General features: G+C 40.2%; 1 protein-coding gene across 1 annotated transcript in view; it reads left to right on the top strand.

The window, feature by feature from the left end:
- Tp63 (tumor protein p63) overlaps positions 1-15718 on the top strand; it is a 203997-nt gene that overhangs the window by 35183 nt on the left and 153096 nt on the right. The gene's annotated exons all lie outside the window — the stretch shown is intronic.

Raw genomic sequence — 15718 nt, 5'->3', positions numbered from 1 at the left:
ATAAAGGAAAATAAATTGTTTTCTCAGGTGGCTTTTCTACAGAAAATGGTTCAAATGTTTAAAGCTATTTTTTTTCATTCATCTCACCCTTAAAGGACAGAAAGAAGACTCAGCTTTCAAATATTTCAGTGGTTCTTAGTCTTTATAATGCTGAGAACCCTTAATACATTTCTTCATATTATGGTGTCTCCCAAATGTAAATTTATTTTTGTTGCTACTTCATAGTACTTTTGCTACTGTTATGAATAACAACGTATATATCTGATATGCAGATAGTATTAGGCAAACCCTGTGAAAGGGTCATTCCACCCCAAAGGGTTGAACCCCAAAGTCCCACAGGTTGAGAACTGCCGAAATATTTGTTCTTCACAAAACAGCAAGACTGACACTACATAAACTATCTGGGGTACAAGTGAACTTTGAAGAGAAAGACAGAGCAGCAGGACCAATGCCCAGGCATTGCCCTCCGCCGCACAGACACCTTGAGTATCCATCACTGACTCTGTAAGCTAAAGTTTTTGTTCCTGCAAAATGAGGATTTGGAGTAGGAGTTTTCTAAATTGTTTGGGTTTTTGTGTGAGGAAGGAACAAGGAAAGAGGATGCATAGCTGTGACTCATGTGTAATGAAAGAAAGTAAGGCAGGAGAACTGGGCTCTGAGCTCTTAGTTCAGGGACAGGCTCCATATCCACAGTCCTCTTATGTATTTGAAATATATATATATATATATATATATATATATATATATATATATATATATATATATATCATATATCAAAGTACAAATATTAAATATATACTATATTATAAAATAGATATTGTATGATAAAATATTATATATATTATATATGTGACCAGCCAATGACTTCTCCTTCACTATACTGAGCTTATTTCAGAGAATAAGCAAGAGAATAGCTAGAAAAAGAACTATCCCAGTTGGCATGGGGTACTGCTCTAAGAACTCAGGGTGACATAGCAAATAGTCATCATCTTAGGTTCAACATAGTTAGCATCATGGCCCTAGTAGATGGAAAGATGGTGGTTGTTTTCTGTAGCATCATTTTTTTTCTTGAAGGAAGAAAGCTTGTTAAGACTAAATTCAAAACAAAAAAAAACACCAAGGGTAAACTATGACATCAAAGTTTACTGAGTTTCCAGATAAGAGGGCACAACACGAGTGAAAAATATTGCTGAGAAATTTACTCAGGGGAAAGAGCTGAGTCAGGGCTTTTAAGTGGTAGAAAGATGAGGTTCAAGGTCAATACACCAATAAGGAACAAAAGTTAGTCTATGGATGTGAGCACAGTTGACCTGTGTCTCAGGAAGGAGTTCGGGTCAGTAAAGTCTGGCGTGTTAGGACCTTGCGAAGGGGAAGTATTGGTCCTTTATAAGTATAGTTTCCTTATACTCAACCATGATGAAACATCATAGATTTCCTATTTCCAAAGCTAGGATTCACACAAAGCAAAGCTTTTTTTGAACTAATCCAAGCACTTTCTTCCAAAGATGTGAAACCCAAACAAAAAGGAAATAAGCACTTGACTGGTCTGAACAACCTAATTCCTGTATCAGAAATCAAGGACTTGTTTATCACTGACTCCAGGCTCTTGCATGAATCAATGACCCCTTCTCAGATGACTCCCAGGATGAAGCCTTTACCTCTGTCCTACTTACACTTGTATAAAAAATGCATATTTATAAATGAGGGTCACAATGCCTGTTCTGGGAAATACTGATTTACAGTTATTGATGTTATTACAGAGTAGCAAGGGAATCTGTTAGTGAGGTCACTATGAGGAAACCCTGAACAAGATGCCCTCTGAGTGGCCTTTAATTCTAAAATCCTACCAGAGATCCACCCTGAATTTCATGCTTCTGCTACCCCTAGCTTCTTATCTACCACAAACATCAAACAGTGTAAGACCCAAACCAGTGTTTGACCAGCAATGCTTGGGAATTAAAACTCAATGAGGATTAAAAGCAGTTGGATACCTACTGAGAAGGGTCATTAACTAGACAAGACTGTGATGGGGTTCTTTATTTCCTTTTCATTTCAAAGAAACCCTTGCCTTGGGGTCTAGAGAGAAAAAAAAACACCTCTGGCAATTTGCCTCACATGCTATATAATTCCAATGGAGTTAAGGGAAGGCAGTGATTCTAAAGCTATAGCAAGAAAGCTCAATGCTAGGCTCTTTAAATAGATCAGAGAGCTTCTCTCCTCCTCAAAGTTCTAGAAACAACCACCTCTCCTGCAGTGCCAGAGTCACCTCAAGATACAATGGTGAAGGATGGAATGAATGGATTTAGTTACCAGGGCTTCCTAAATGTCTGGCAAAATGAGTATTGTTGCCATTGATGACCTCTTCATTAACCTCAACTACATGGCCTACTAACCATGGCAAGTTCAATGGCAAAGTCAAGGCTGAGAATGGGAAGCTCATCTCCATCTTCCAGAAGCAGGATCCTGCCAATATCAAATGGAGTGATGCTGGGCCCGAGTGTGTTGTGCAGTCTATTGGTGTCTTCAGCGTCATGGAGAAAGCCAGAGTCCACTTGAAAGACTGAACCAAAAGTGTCATCATCTCTGCCCCTTCTGCTGATGCTTCCATGTTTGTGATGGACATGAACCATGAAAAGTATGACAACTCACTAAAGACTATCAGCAATGCTTCCTTCATCACCAACTGCTTAGTCCCTATGGCCAAGGTCAACTGTGACAACTCTGGGATTGAGGAAAGACTCATGAAGACAGTCCACGCTATCACTGCTACCCAGAAGACTGTGGATGGGTATGAAATATGATCTGACATGATGGCTATGAAATATGATCTCTGCATCCACTATTGTTACCTAGGCTGTGAGCAAGGCCATCTCAGAGCTGAACAAGCTCACTGGCATGGCTTTCCATGTTCCTTGCCCCAGTGTATTTGATATGGATCTGACATGCCACCTAGAGAAAGCTGCTGCGTATAGCCACATCAAAAAGGTAGTGAAGCAGGCTTTAGAGGGTACCACTAAAGGATATCTTTGGCTACACTGAGGACCAGATTATCTCCTGTGACTTTAACAGTGACAAATACTCTCCCACCTTTGATGCTGGGGCTGGTATTGCTCTCAATGACAACTTCGTAAAGTTCATTTCCTGGTATGACAATGTATATACCGATAGCAACAGGGTGGTGGACCTCATGGCCTTCATGTACTCCAAGGAGTAAGAAGGTGGACCATCTGCCACAGCAAGGACATAAGATCAAGAGAGAGAGAGACTCTCAGCTGCTGAGAAGTCCTTCTTCCAACTCAGCCCAGACACTGAGCATCTCCCTTGAAATTTTCAGCCCAGACCCCCAGAATAAGGAGAGGGACTTAAGGAGCCCTAATCTCTTGAGTACCATCAATAAAGTACCTGCACCCCAGAAAAGAAAACTAAAGACTAGGAGACTTGTATTTCAAGAAGGACTTTAGTGTTAAGAAAGCTACACTAAAAGTAAAGTCTTCAGAATCTAAAACATCTCCCTGCTGAGCCTGTCTATCTCCCTTTCTCACAGACAGATGTGGGTAGGGAGTAACCTGAGACCTTAAAGAGGATATAATTCAACCCAATCTTCCACTGTCAGGTCACAAACTTCAGAATTGCTATGGGCAAAAGTGAGTAGAGGCTGTGATTCTTTCCTAAGATCTGGCAGATTTATTCTACTGCTTTTGTTCCTGGGGAAAGGTCCTCCAGCACAAACAGATGCTTCTTACTTAAGAGAGTGCAGTTCACTGGCACTCCTGACACTTGACAGTATTGTCCACCCCGCCCCCTATGCCTGAAAACAGCTGTTCTGTATCCTCTGGCTCCGAAACTACTTCCTGCCTCATTCTCTTCCAAACCCCCCTGAGACCTTATCACTGTGCTTTACTACAAGAAGAGATGTGGCAGCTGATAGGGTTCAAGCCTTCAAAGGTTTATGGCCACTGGCCTTAAGAAGGAAACTGATGGAAAACCTGATATTCAGAGCATTATAGTGTGTGCATCCTCACCTACCATGCCCTAGGACTTAGCTGGGAGCGCTACGTTCTCCTGCCTATGTATGTGTGTTGAGAAAGATCCTAAGAGACTTCCATTTCAGAAAAAGCCAGTCTTCTTCTGACTGTTTATTAGTGAGGCTGCCATTGAATTACACATCTTACTCTCCCTTGAATCTTCATACATCAGAGCTAATGGGTGCTCACTGACAATCTGCTTCTTCCCTGCTTTAAACTGTAGAAACTAAGTAATAGTGGGAATAGACTCTTTAAATCACAATACCTGGCTTCTAACTTGGTTAACGTGAGTTAATTTATATCCTTTTCTGGGTCTCAAATTGTTCATATCTAACTTAGGAAAGGTCCTTTCATGGTATTCTGCAGCTTGAATGTTCTTAAAAGAAAATATTCCCCTAATGAAAATTTCATTAGCTGTGTCAAGCAGAGATATGCTGCAGGTTTACAGATGGCTTGGAGTGATAGATTTTTCATGCATGCTTCTTTGTCACTGTCTGTAATAGGAGATCGTGCCTCTCATTGAGGAGGCTGAGAATCCATACTGTTTCCCTAGTGTGTAACGCAGCAGTCATTTCTGCTCAGGACGTTTCCCTGTGTGCTGCTGTTGTTGTCCTCTGGGACTTATTGTTATTTGCTGTATAAACAAGCCAATGTGTCAATTAGATGTCTAACAAAACAATGCCACAGTGTACCAAGACCAGGACCATTTGACTAGGTCATTACATCACTTGTCCAGAGATGCTTGGATTTAAAGTGTCTTGGCGGCATGTGGGCTGTTCAAGCCACATTGGATAATGACTGACCTAAAGTATGGGACCAAAAAACCTTCCCTTTATGCCTCACCTCATACACATTGTGCTGTTAGTATTGGCTTTGAAAGCAGCTGAGGTCTCACTGTGGACTAACTCTAATGCTCACCATTTAATGGGGATGCAGCAGCAGTGATTCCCTCATGAGCTCCCCTGGATTCCTTTCTGCATGAGCACCATCTTGAAGGGACCTCTACAAATTCATAGTGCCTTAGAAAGATGGATTTTGCTTTTCAGTTGTGTGCTTATGTGTTTTCCTTTGCACATTGGCATCCCTCTTTCTTCTTCTGGTTTGTTTCTTTGTCCCTTGTTTTCCCCCTTTTGTCTTTTTATCATTTCTCCCTTGTCATCTTTCCTTTCCTCCCCTTCCTCTCCTTCTATTCCATTTCAATAAAGGTTTTATTTTAAAAAGGAGGGTGATGTAGCACGCCACTTAATAGGCTCTAACTGGCCTGTAAGAATGGAATCAGAGCTAGAGACTCAGGACTGCAGAAGACACCTGGGACCTCAGAGCAGTGGAGGCAGTGGCAGCAAGGCTATTGGGAGTGTCTACTGAGATCTCATTTTAGAATAGAATGAATTTTTGAGAGGGACTGGCTTTGGAGCAACAGTAGCTTCATTTTACATGGTTTTAATTGAAATATCCTTTGGGCTTCAATAACTCATTCTTTCTTCTTTTCGTCCTCGTATTTCCTTACTTCCGTAATCAATCAGAGAGAGTAGTCATTCCTGCATTTAAGACAGAGGTTGTACGTTAATCTTCCAAAGGGCATATTACAGAGTAGCTACTGATACCTTTTAATTTATTGGTATGTATGTGGGGTAAGTGTGTGTGTTTGTGTGTGTGTGTGTGTGTGTGTGTGTGTATGTCTATGTGTGGTATGTGTATGCTTGTTCATGTGTATGAATGTCAACATAGGCATGCCAAGGTACATGTCGGGATGTCAGAAGACAACCTTCAGGGTCTCTTTGTAGCTATATAACCCAGGCTAACGAGCCCATGAGCTTCTAGATATTCTTCAGCCTCCACACCCATCTTCTCATAGGGATGTGCTGGGATTAGAGATGCCACTGTACTGAGCTTCTGTGGGAGTTCTGACAATCCAAACTCAGGTCTTCCGACTTGCTGAGCAAGCATTTTTATACACAGAACCATCTCACCAGCTATCACGTTACATTTTCAAAGCTTGATATGTCTGACTTTCCAAGCCAGCTGTACTCTTTAGTGAGCTATGAGACCATATATATACTGATTACTCTTTCATTTTCTGTATCTATAAAGAGGCTAATAATAGATTGTGTTCTTTGAGGACTAAGTATGCTAATGTATGTGATGTTCTTAAAAGAGTATCAGCATGTAGTAAATTATATAAATATTATTATTTATAGCTTCATCCTTCTTTGTACTTTTTACAGTGCAATAAAGGTCTACTGATTTTCATTGAAATTATCACTTAAAGTTGTTTTTAGTCATATGTGAATAGTTATTTGCATTTTTACTTAGAGGACCATCATATTATGAAATGTAAAGTAGTAGGTATTATGCACATTTCAAATAAATTATATCAGAATAAAGAGGACTGACTGATACACACAGTGATGAGTTCCTCGTGATTGCCAAATTGACTGGAATGAGAAATAGCTCGATTAAGAAAACTCCCGTCTGTGTATGTCTGTGAGGGCACATGTAGGAGAAGCTGTACTTGGCAGGCAGTAGCATGCCATAGGCAAAGTGCACAGACATAGAAAAGGAGAAAGCTCATCAGCACAGACATTCTTACTCTGCTTCCTGGAGAGAGCAATGTGAGATGCCTTGTGCCACATCTACACAACATTACAATGCACAGGATGGCCCCTGCTTACACAGAACCTACTCTTGTGAATATGAGCAGCCAATTGTCCTGTCAACTCTCTGTGTCACACAATAAGCATCTCCTCTGGCCAAAGTGTGCCCAGTTACTTCCTCATTTTAAGACCACAGTAACCCCTGGGAGCTGCTCTTAATCCCTTTATTTTGCTGGTGAACATCCTAAGACCATTTCAAATTCGCTTCATATTACAAAATCAACCAGTCACCTTCTACATGTTAGTATGCCATCTGGTAAAATGCTCTATTAGCTTTCTGAATACAATTTGAATTAAAAATCAGAATAATAAATTCATACCAGGAGCTGGGTAGTTAACTGCCTGCTAGGTCATATGTTTGGTATGTCTGAGGCTCCGGGTTCAGTGACAAGGAAAGTTGACATATCCTTACCATTTTGTATTGTAATCAGAGATGCACCAAGTGACAAGAAGCAGATGACTATAATGCATTGGATTTTAACGCAGGTGCCATCGGTTCATTGCTAGTTGTCAAATGTCTCTTCAAAGCTAAAAGGTAAAATGTCCAGGATGAGTTAACATTAAGTAAAGCAGACTTATCTGCACCCTGTAAGCAGAAAACTGATAACTTTGGTACAAAGTGAGAGCACTAGTATATGTATAAAAAACAAGACCCCAGCATTTGTAAAACTATAAACATGGGTATTTTGATATCGTTGTATTCATACCAACTTTGATTTTTATTGAAAGTCATTTCATGGTTATTTTGAATTAATTCTTCCTTTGACCTAAAAAAGTATAAAGCAAGCCTTCATATTTAAATACTAACACCATATAGCTAGTAATTATTTACCCAAATGTTTACCAACTCAGACTTTTAGTTATTAAAGTTTAGCTTTGTTAGCTAGGCTTTGGCTCTGTTTTGTTTGAGAAACAAGGGTTATGTGTGGTGGTGAGGAATCACTTGTCTAATTGCAGGGCTGGGTAGATAAATTGTCCTGTACTGTTTAGGGGCCTTCACCATTTAATCTGTGTTGGACATTTGAAGTGTCTGCAGTGAGCCTGGTAATTGGTAAATCCATGGGATGTGCAATAGCTGGAGGTGAAATGTCTTCCCAGAGGCTTCTAAATAGGATTCTTTTGATTGTTTTTAATTGAGGTTGTTAAACCATGCTGGTAAGGCAGTCTGTGCTGAGCAAAAAGAGTAACAGGATAGATTTTCTATATGGCCCCATGCAGAGAAACTCAAATATGAAAACACGGTGCCTTACTTTAGAGATGCAGTTCAACTGGTCTTTACTGAATACCTCTCTATGAAGCAGGCCAATACACTGCCTCTTCTGGGTTCTCACTGTAGCACTGTCTCCTAAGCACTAACTGTTGGCCCATAACTACAGTTAAGAAATAGAAACACACATGACGGAAGACATCAGATGTCTAACTGAAGTGCAGTAACTCCAAAATTAGATAGATATGTAGACGGATGTCATATAAGAATGTGCTACTGACATTCAAGACCATAGACTCTTGGGCCTGGGTAGCTATGGTACAATAAGATGACAATGCCTCTGACAGGAGCCTACCCTGGCTGTCCTCTGAGAAGGTCTACCAGCAGCTGACTGAGACAGCCAAGAGTTGAACAGAGGCTGAGGACCCCTATGGAAGAGTTAGGGGAGGGATTGAGGTAACTAAAAGGGATGGCAACCCCATGGAAAGACCAACAATATCGACTAACCCAGATCCCTCAGAGGTTCTAGAGACTAAGCCACCAACCAAAGAGCATACATAGGCTAGTCCATGGCTCCTGGCCCATTTGTAGCAGAGGGCTGTTTTGTCTGGGCTCAGTGGAAGACGATGTGCCTAATCCTGTTGAAACTTAATGCCCAAGGGAAGGAAGATGCTGGGGATGAAGGGGAGACACAAAGGTGAGGTGAGGTTAGGAGGGGTAGAGAAACATCCTCTCTGTAGCAAAGCGGAGGGGGTATGAGGTAAAGAACTCTGGGAGGGGGGACCAGGAGGTTGTGGGTAACATTTGGAATGTAAATAAAATAATTACAAACTATACATAATAATATGGAAAATAAATATTGGCCTGTTAGTACAAACTTTAAAAAATATAATCTCAAAAGTAAAAATAATTTGGACTATATTTGGAAACTAAAGTTTAAAACAAAAAGATGTCAATGCCTCCTTACACATTGAGGTGAAATCTTGTCCAGACAAAAATCAAACATGGACTGAAGCACTATCTAGTGTGAAGAAATTGAGCAGACTATGTGTTCTTTCTTTCCAGCTGTATTAAGAGTTTAGGCAGGAATCAAATGTTTACAAAATAATCTATTTGTTAGTTTTAATGCAAACTTAAGGGAAATATACTGTTAACCAAATAAAACAGGTCAATATTCTTATATGCTTTTATACTCTAGAAATAAAAAATGCATGTTACGTGTGTTGATTTGAGTAGGTATGGCTCCATAGACTCACGTGTTTAAAAGCTTGGCCCCTAGGGACTGGCGCTATTAGAAGGTGTGGATTTGTTGGAGAAAGTGTGTAACTGTTAAGGTGGGGTTCAATGTCTTATATGTGCTTAATTATGCCCACTGCAATACACACAGTCTCCTTCTGCTGCCTATGGTTTAAGATGTAGAACTCTCAGCTCCTCCACCACCATGTCTGCCTGCATGCTGCCATGTTTCCCACCATGGTGATTGTCATAGGGTTTTACTGCTGCGAACAGATATCATGACCAAGGCAACTCTTTAAAAGACAACATTTAATTGGGGCTGGCTTACAGGTTCATCTCATGGGCAAGCACCAATCCTCAACACTATTAATGATACTGTTATGCTTGCAGTCAGAAGCATGTTGTCCTCTGAGAGGCTCCACCCAGCAGCTGACTCAAACAGATATAGACACCCACAGCCAAACAATGGATGAAGCTTAGGAATCTTTATGAAAGAATAGGAGGGAGGATTGTGGGCCCCAAAGGGGAAAGGAACTCCACAGGAAACCAACAAATCAATTAACCCATGAGATGGGTCTCTAGTTTCATCTTTACACTGATACGTGCTCTATCAGAGGGAAGTGACACAAAAATACTAGAAACAAGTAGCTAGATGTTTGGGCCCGTGCTTCTTAAAATTGAGATTGTGAGCTCATTTACATTCTCTGAATTTTCCAAGGGTAAACGTTGGGATGATTAAGATGAGGGTAAATCAAAATATCCTGTGCTGGGAACATAGGAAGCCTTGGGTCATATTAACATCTGTCAAATCTTGACAGACACATCACAGAAATGCTGTCAATATAGAAGATTAAGCTGATTATCACGACCTGCCCAAACAGGAAATTTTGTGGCATAGGAGGGGCTTCCATGGGTTCCTAAAACAAAATATTTTAAGAATAAAGATTAAAATTATGTTTAATAACTAGATGAACTGAGGGACTATTCTATTTTCACATAGGATGATAGAGGTCAGATAACAAAGCTCTTACTATTAGTAACTGTATATCAAACTCACCTTCTCTCCTGCTACCAGCTTACTGCTCCAGCAAGTTTCACAAACTTTCTAGGACCCCATTTCCTAAATAGGAAAAGGAGAAGATGCATTATACTCCTTGTAGTTGATGTCAATATTAACCGATCTATTATTTAAGAGGCGTTTTGAGGCAAGCATACAATAAGTCTTAGTCAATGATGTTGCTAGTTCTTCTTACTGTCCATCATTACTTTTTACAGTTTTTATTATATCATATTCCAAGAAAATCATTGGCTTCAGAGCTGTCTGTCCAATTTGTGATCTTTACTACCCAAAAAGGTTTTTTTTTTTTTAAATCTGTGTCAGGCTATGAAGCATATGGAAATTCCACTGTGGGGATTCTTAAGTGTCACGATAAATTGAAAGAAATTACAATGGAAATGGAAACAAGACATATACATCATGAGTAGCCAGAGGAACTACTTAACCATTCAAAACCCTCCTTCAAGAGCCTAGAAGTGAGCATGTAGGAGAGCAGAGTTTAAGAAAGGCCAGGGTGAGATGTCCTTTTAAAGCTGAATAGATATTGGAGTCAGATGCAGAATTAAGCTCCAAGGGCAAAGAAGGAGGGCTAGACCTCCAGTTGCCCACACTGAGCTCTCTCCTCCTCTGTCCGTTCCCGGGCTTAAGTTGCTTTGGATGAATGGATGACCTCTGGTTTTGTGTTCTGCTTTGTACCAGCAGGATGCCACATGTTGCTTCCAGGAAGGCTAGCTGGATGTACTTCTGAATCTGAGATAACACTTTTTTGATTTTTCTCCTAGCTTTTTTTTCCCTTTACTTCTTTTCCCAGGTAAATGAAGACATGCCCCACCCACCATGCATGGCCCAATCTTAGCAAATTGAGTTTGTAGCTTTTCCACAAGTCTGGAATTTTCAAAGGCATGTGTATTATCTCCAATGGCTTAATACATCCTTTAGAGCATTGATCTACTCTGGGGGCTATTTTGACGATGGGACCAGCTGTATAGGGCTCTTAGGGTTCTTGGTTCTGGAGTGAGGGGCATCAATGGCTTAGTCACTAAGCTTCTAGGTGGCTTTTATTGTTTTGGAAGTTTCTTGGGACAGGGGAATTACATGTTTTAGTCGAATGTGACCCATCAGAGAGAAACTGCAGGGGATAGTTATTGAATTCATCTTAATTTTCCAAAGATAATTCAAAACTAACTTCCTTCTAAGTCCAAATGATTTAGACTTGAAATTCTTGATACTAGTGATGGTGGATACTCTCTGCAACTTTAGGGCTTTAAGGAGGGTTTTACTTGCCCTCATAGATATCTCTCCATTATTTCTGGACCTGTTAGGGTAAGATTGATTAGTAAGTCACCTTTTCCACAAGGCTGTAATTCTTTCTCCACTCAAAGACTAAGTTGCAATCTCACCATATTCCACAAAGTATTCTCTGCCTGGCTCTCAAGGCTATCAGCCAAGGATTTGATGAGTGGGGCACTTCCTACAGGAAAGAAGGGTGAGCCTTTTCAGGGAGAAAGTCTTGCAGCAGGTTGCCATGGCTGCTGGACTGTTTTAAACATGATGATAAAGCAAGACAAGGAGAGAACAGAAAGCAGAGACCCGTATCTGAATCTTGTCTCTGTCATTTGAAAGCTAATCTTGGGAATTAATAGTACTTCCCAGTGTTCTCTTCCACAAAGTGACTGAAACAAATTCTTCCTTAGACTATTATTAACACTGTAAGAAATGATGCCTGTTAAAGAAGAGCAAGAAACTAAAGCATATACCATCAGCAGGCAGTGTGCGCTGACCACTGTTTTGTGCATACTCTCACATCCATTCCTTTCTGTCTTTGGAGTAGATGCCATCCATCATCACTTCCACTTTGAAGGGAAACTTAGGTTAGGTGAACTTTACTCCCAGACTGTTGGCGAGTGCTACAGCAGGAGCGTACCAGAATCCATACCCTTCATCCAGAACCTCAGTTTGCTGATGAGGAGTTTTGGATATCAGACCAAAGTCTGCCCATAGGAAAAGTAGCTGCCTGTCAAGTGGAGGCATGAGTGGAGATGTGTATGAAAGAAGAGAGAAAGGCAGAGAGCTTTAGGCTTTTCAACAAAAGTAATTCACACTCTAGAATCTTTATACTAATTCAGAGAATGGCTGAGAGGCACACTAACACTTAAAATGTATTCCAATCATTGCCAGGGCTTTGTGAAAAAATTTAGAACATTGCCCTTCCTGTAAAGAGAAGAAACCAGAAGTCAGACATGGCTAAGACTGACTTACCCAGAGCCACATGCTTAGAAGAGCTGAAGCCAAAACACAAGTCCTTATACACTGGCCAACTGCTTTTGCAACCCCCCAACCTCCACCCCATTTTGGCTTCTGAGAGGAACAAACTGTGCTTGGTTGAAGAACTTCAAGATCTCTAAGAACACCTCACTTGCTAGACAGTACCTGACAGCATCTTATATATGAATTAAAGGACTTTCCTGGTGCCTGTCCCAAAGAACAGTGAGTTCACCAACCTATAGGAAAGTGATTCTACTCACTAACCAGACTTTTTCTCATGTTAGCCTAGTAGTCTGTATAAAATAGGTGATAGAAACTAAAATGTTGGCAAGCCCAGGTTTATTAGAAATATCATACGTATATGACCAGTACTTGGTAGAAAACTTTCATATGGAGAAATATAATCTAAGGTAGAATGGTTGTGTGTGTCTGTGTGTGTGTGTCTCTGTGTGTGTGTGTGTGTATGTGTGCGTGTGTGTGAGTGTGTATACTTATGAGAGTCTGCGTGTGTGTGTGTGTGTGTGTGTGTGTGTGTGTGTGCTTATAAAAAGTCTCCCTGTGTGTGTTCTGCTCAAACTTAAAGAGGTGTTAAGGGCATATTGATGCATGCTATTTTTCCTCCAAGAATGTTCTTTTTTTCTTGTTCTCCACACAATATTGAATTACCTTTTCAACCTCCGGTTTCCCCTGCTTCCCTTGTGAAGCCACCCATAGCTTACAAAGTAGTTCCCCAGCTTTCTAGACAGCCTAACACTCAGATAACATCTACTTATTGTTCAGAGCTTGGTTTAAATGTCACCATCTCAGGGAAACATACTTTGATACGAGGTTTAGGCCCCTAATAGATGCTGCCTTTATCCCTTCTATTCTCTCCTTCATGCACTTGTCACAGTTCCACGATGGTAATTGCTATGCTTGACTGACGGGAAATCTGTCTCCCTCAAGTTGAAGAAAAGACAAGACTCTTTGTCCAAGCTTTCCTTGCTCGGGGCCTAGTGGAGCACAAAGCCAACCTAGGGTAGATTCCTGCCCTGAATGAGCAGCTGTGCTATGTGCTCTGTACAGCTCTAACACTGCTGAAATGTGTGCTGAATTCTATTACTTTAGAGTTTAGCTAACTGTTTGCAACTTGGAAGTGGCAAAAAAAAAGTTCACATGAGTAAATGTGTAAAAATCTCTTACCCGTGGAGGTTTTGTAAATTCTAATAAATCCAGTCAGTCAGCTAGAAAGATTCATATTTTCTTATCACTTCTTTCTCTTCGAGAAGCAGAATATAAATTCCCAGAAATGTAGTGCTCCATATTTATAAAATGTTATGACTTTAAAATTATGTCTACTCAGTTGTATGACTTCCCTCAGGCATTGTCCAGATACACATAATGTTTCTCTACACACTATCATCCTTCACTCAATGTCTGGTGACAGATATTCCACTGCTCTAGCATGATGAGAAACCAGGAGGTGTAGACACAAATGGTTGGAGTTTCCTGAGAATGACTTACATTCTCAGCAACTTTTTCTAGAAGGATCCTTCAGGAAAATTGAGAATCTGCTTCCTCATGTGTTAAGTAGTTATAACAATAAAATCTAACCCACAGAGTTAACAGAAACATTCAATAAAATAACATAGAGTATAATAGCTTTTAGTATGTGTTAAGTTTGAGGAGAAACTAACAACAAAGAAGATTTTGTCATCTCAGGGTCTCAATAAATTATTCTCAGAATAGCACACTCTTATTAATGAAAGAATTGATGGCTGGGGGATTGCTCAACGGAAGACCATGTCCACAGAGACATAAGGCTACACGCCCAATTTCAAATACCACTAAATAGCCAAAGGAACAAATAAGATAAAATAATACTGTAGATTTTTTCAGATTGAAGAAAGAAAAGCAGAAATTATGACATTAAACTGATTGGTAAGTCTTGACAGGTATTAAGACATTACTTTTGTGTGCATTAATTAAAACTGTTCTAAATACCACATTTCCCCATGAATTAATTGCATACCAGATAACCCTAATGTTTAGTATAGATATGAAGACTATATGAATGGCATAATCACTTCCAGTTAGATTCATATATCTGAAAACAGTCATCCAAGCATGGCCAGGAATGGGACAGAGGGGATAAAGTAACCAGGGACTTCTGTTTATCATGGACACTGGGTCCTTAAACGTGGCAGTGGACTTGGATCTTCCTGTGGAGGAAGAAAGATGGTTATCTGGGCTATGACAACTATCCTCTTTTTTGCTTGAGCGGTTTTAGTTCCAGTGCAGACTAAGATTGCATCTAGAGGACTAAGTTGTCTACCAGAAAGCAGACAACTTAAATGAGCCCAGCCCAGCTGCTATTCTTGATGTTGGTGATGAAAGAAACATGGGTGAATTAGAAGAGATGAACACTGAAGCCTCTTTGACCTTTGGGAACTTGAAAACCTAGAGATTTGATTCTTGACAAAACATTTGTGTAGCACTGTTTGAGAAAAAGAGTCATTCATTTTCCTACTTAAACTATACACATTCTGATTCAGTGTGTCTGGGGTACAGTCTTTGCACTGGTAACAGTTGTTCTGGCCTTCCAAGTTGATTCTAATGGAAGAATTAAATAACAATTCACAAAAGACAAATAATTACATCATTGCTCAGCTACAGACTTTCTTCCATATGTGCCAGGGAAATTTAAAGGTTGGCAGTTTAAGTGCCTACTGTAGTTGGGGCAAATGGTTAGAAATATTTAAACATACATGTAGATTTAAAAGAAAGTCAGAAAGTCATATACCATAAAGTATTCAATTACATAGTAATGTCTGTCTGGATGTTTCTTCATTTTCCAACTGGAAAACTTCAGTGATTTTCCTTCTTAGGCTGCTGCACTGTTGGTGATATGTAACACATGCCATTCTGATACTTGGAGTTGTATCTTAATTCATAGCTTTCCTGCTTGCCAACCATGGGCAGGGCTCACATTCCTGTTAGAAGTTAGAAACTAAGGGAAATGGTAAAGGATGTAGCACTCTTAAAAACATGTTCATCATATGATACAGTTTTCATGCTGATTTCACAATGCTTGGACGAAACATTGTCTTGTAGGTGTGCTAGAAATCCAAGGTGTGTAGCTTTTAATTCTCAAGTGATAAAAGAGACCACCAGTTCAGACTTTAAAGGGGATCTGATCCTGTGTCCACAGAAATTGGTCGTGTTGAGAACACAGTTGTCGACTGTGGTTGGGATGCAGTCCTCTAACAGAAGCCGGAACACTTCATGGCAGTAG

Source organism: Grammomys surdaster, unplaced genomic scaffold (genome assembly GCF_004785775.1).
Source record: "Grammomys surdaster isolate TR1022 unplaced genomic scaffold, NIH_TR_1.0 1166, whole genome shotgun sequence".
NCBI lineage: Eukaryota > Metazoa > Chordata > Mammalia > Rodentia > Muridae > Grammomys > Grammomys surdaster.
Note: the sequence above shows the minus strand (reverse complement) of the source record. Positions and strands in the feature narration are given on the sequence as shown.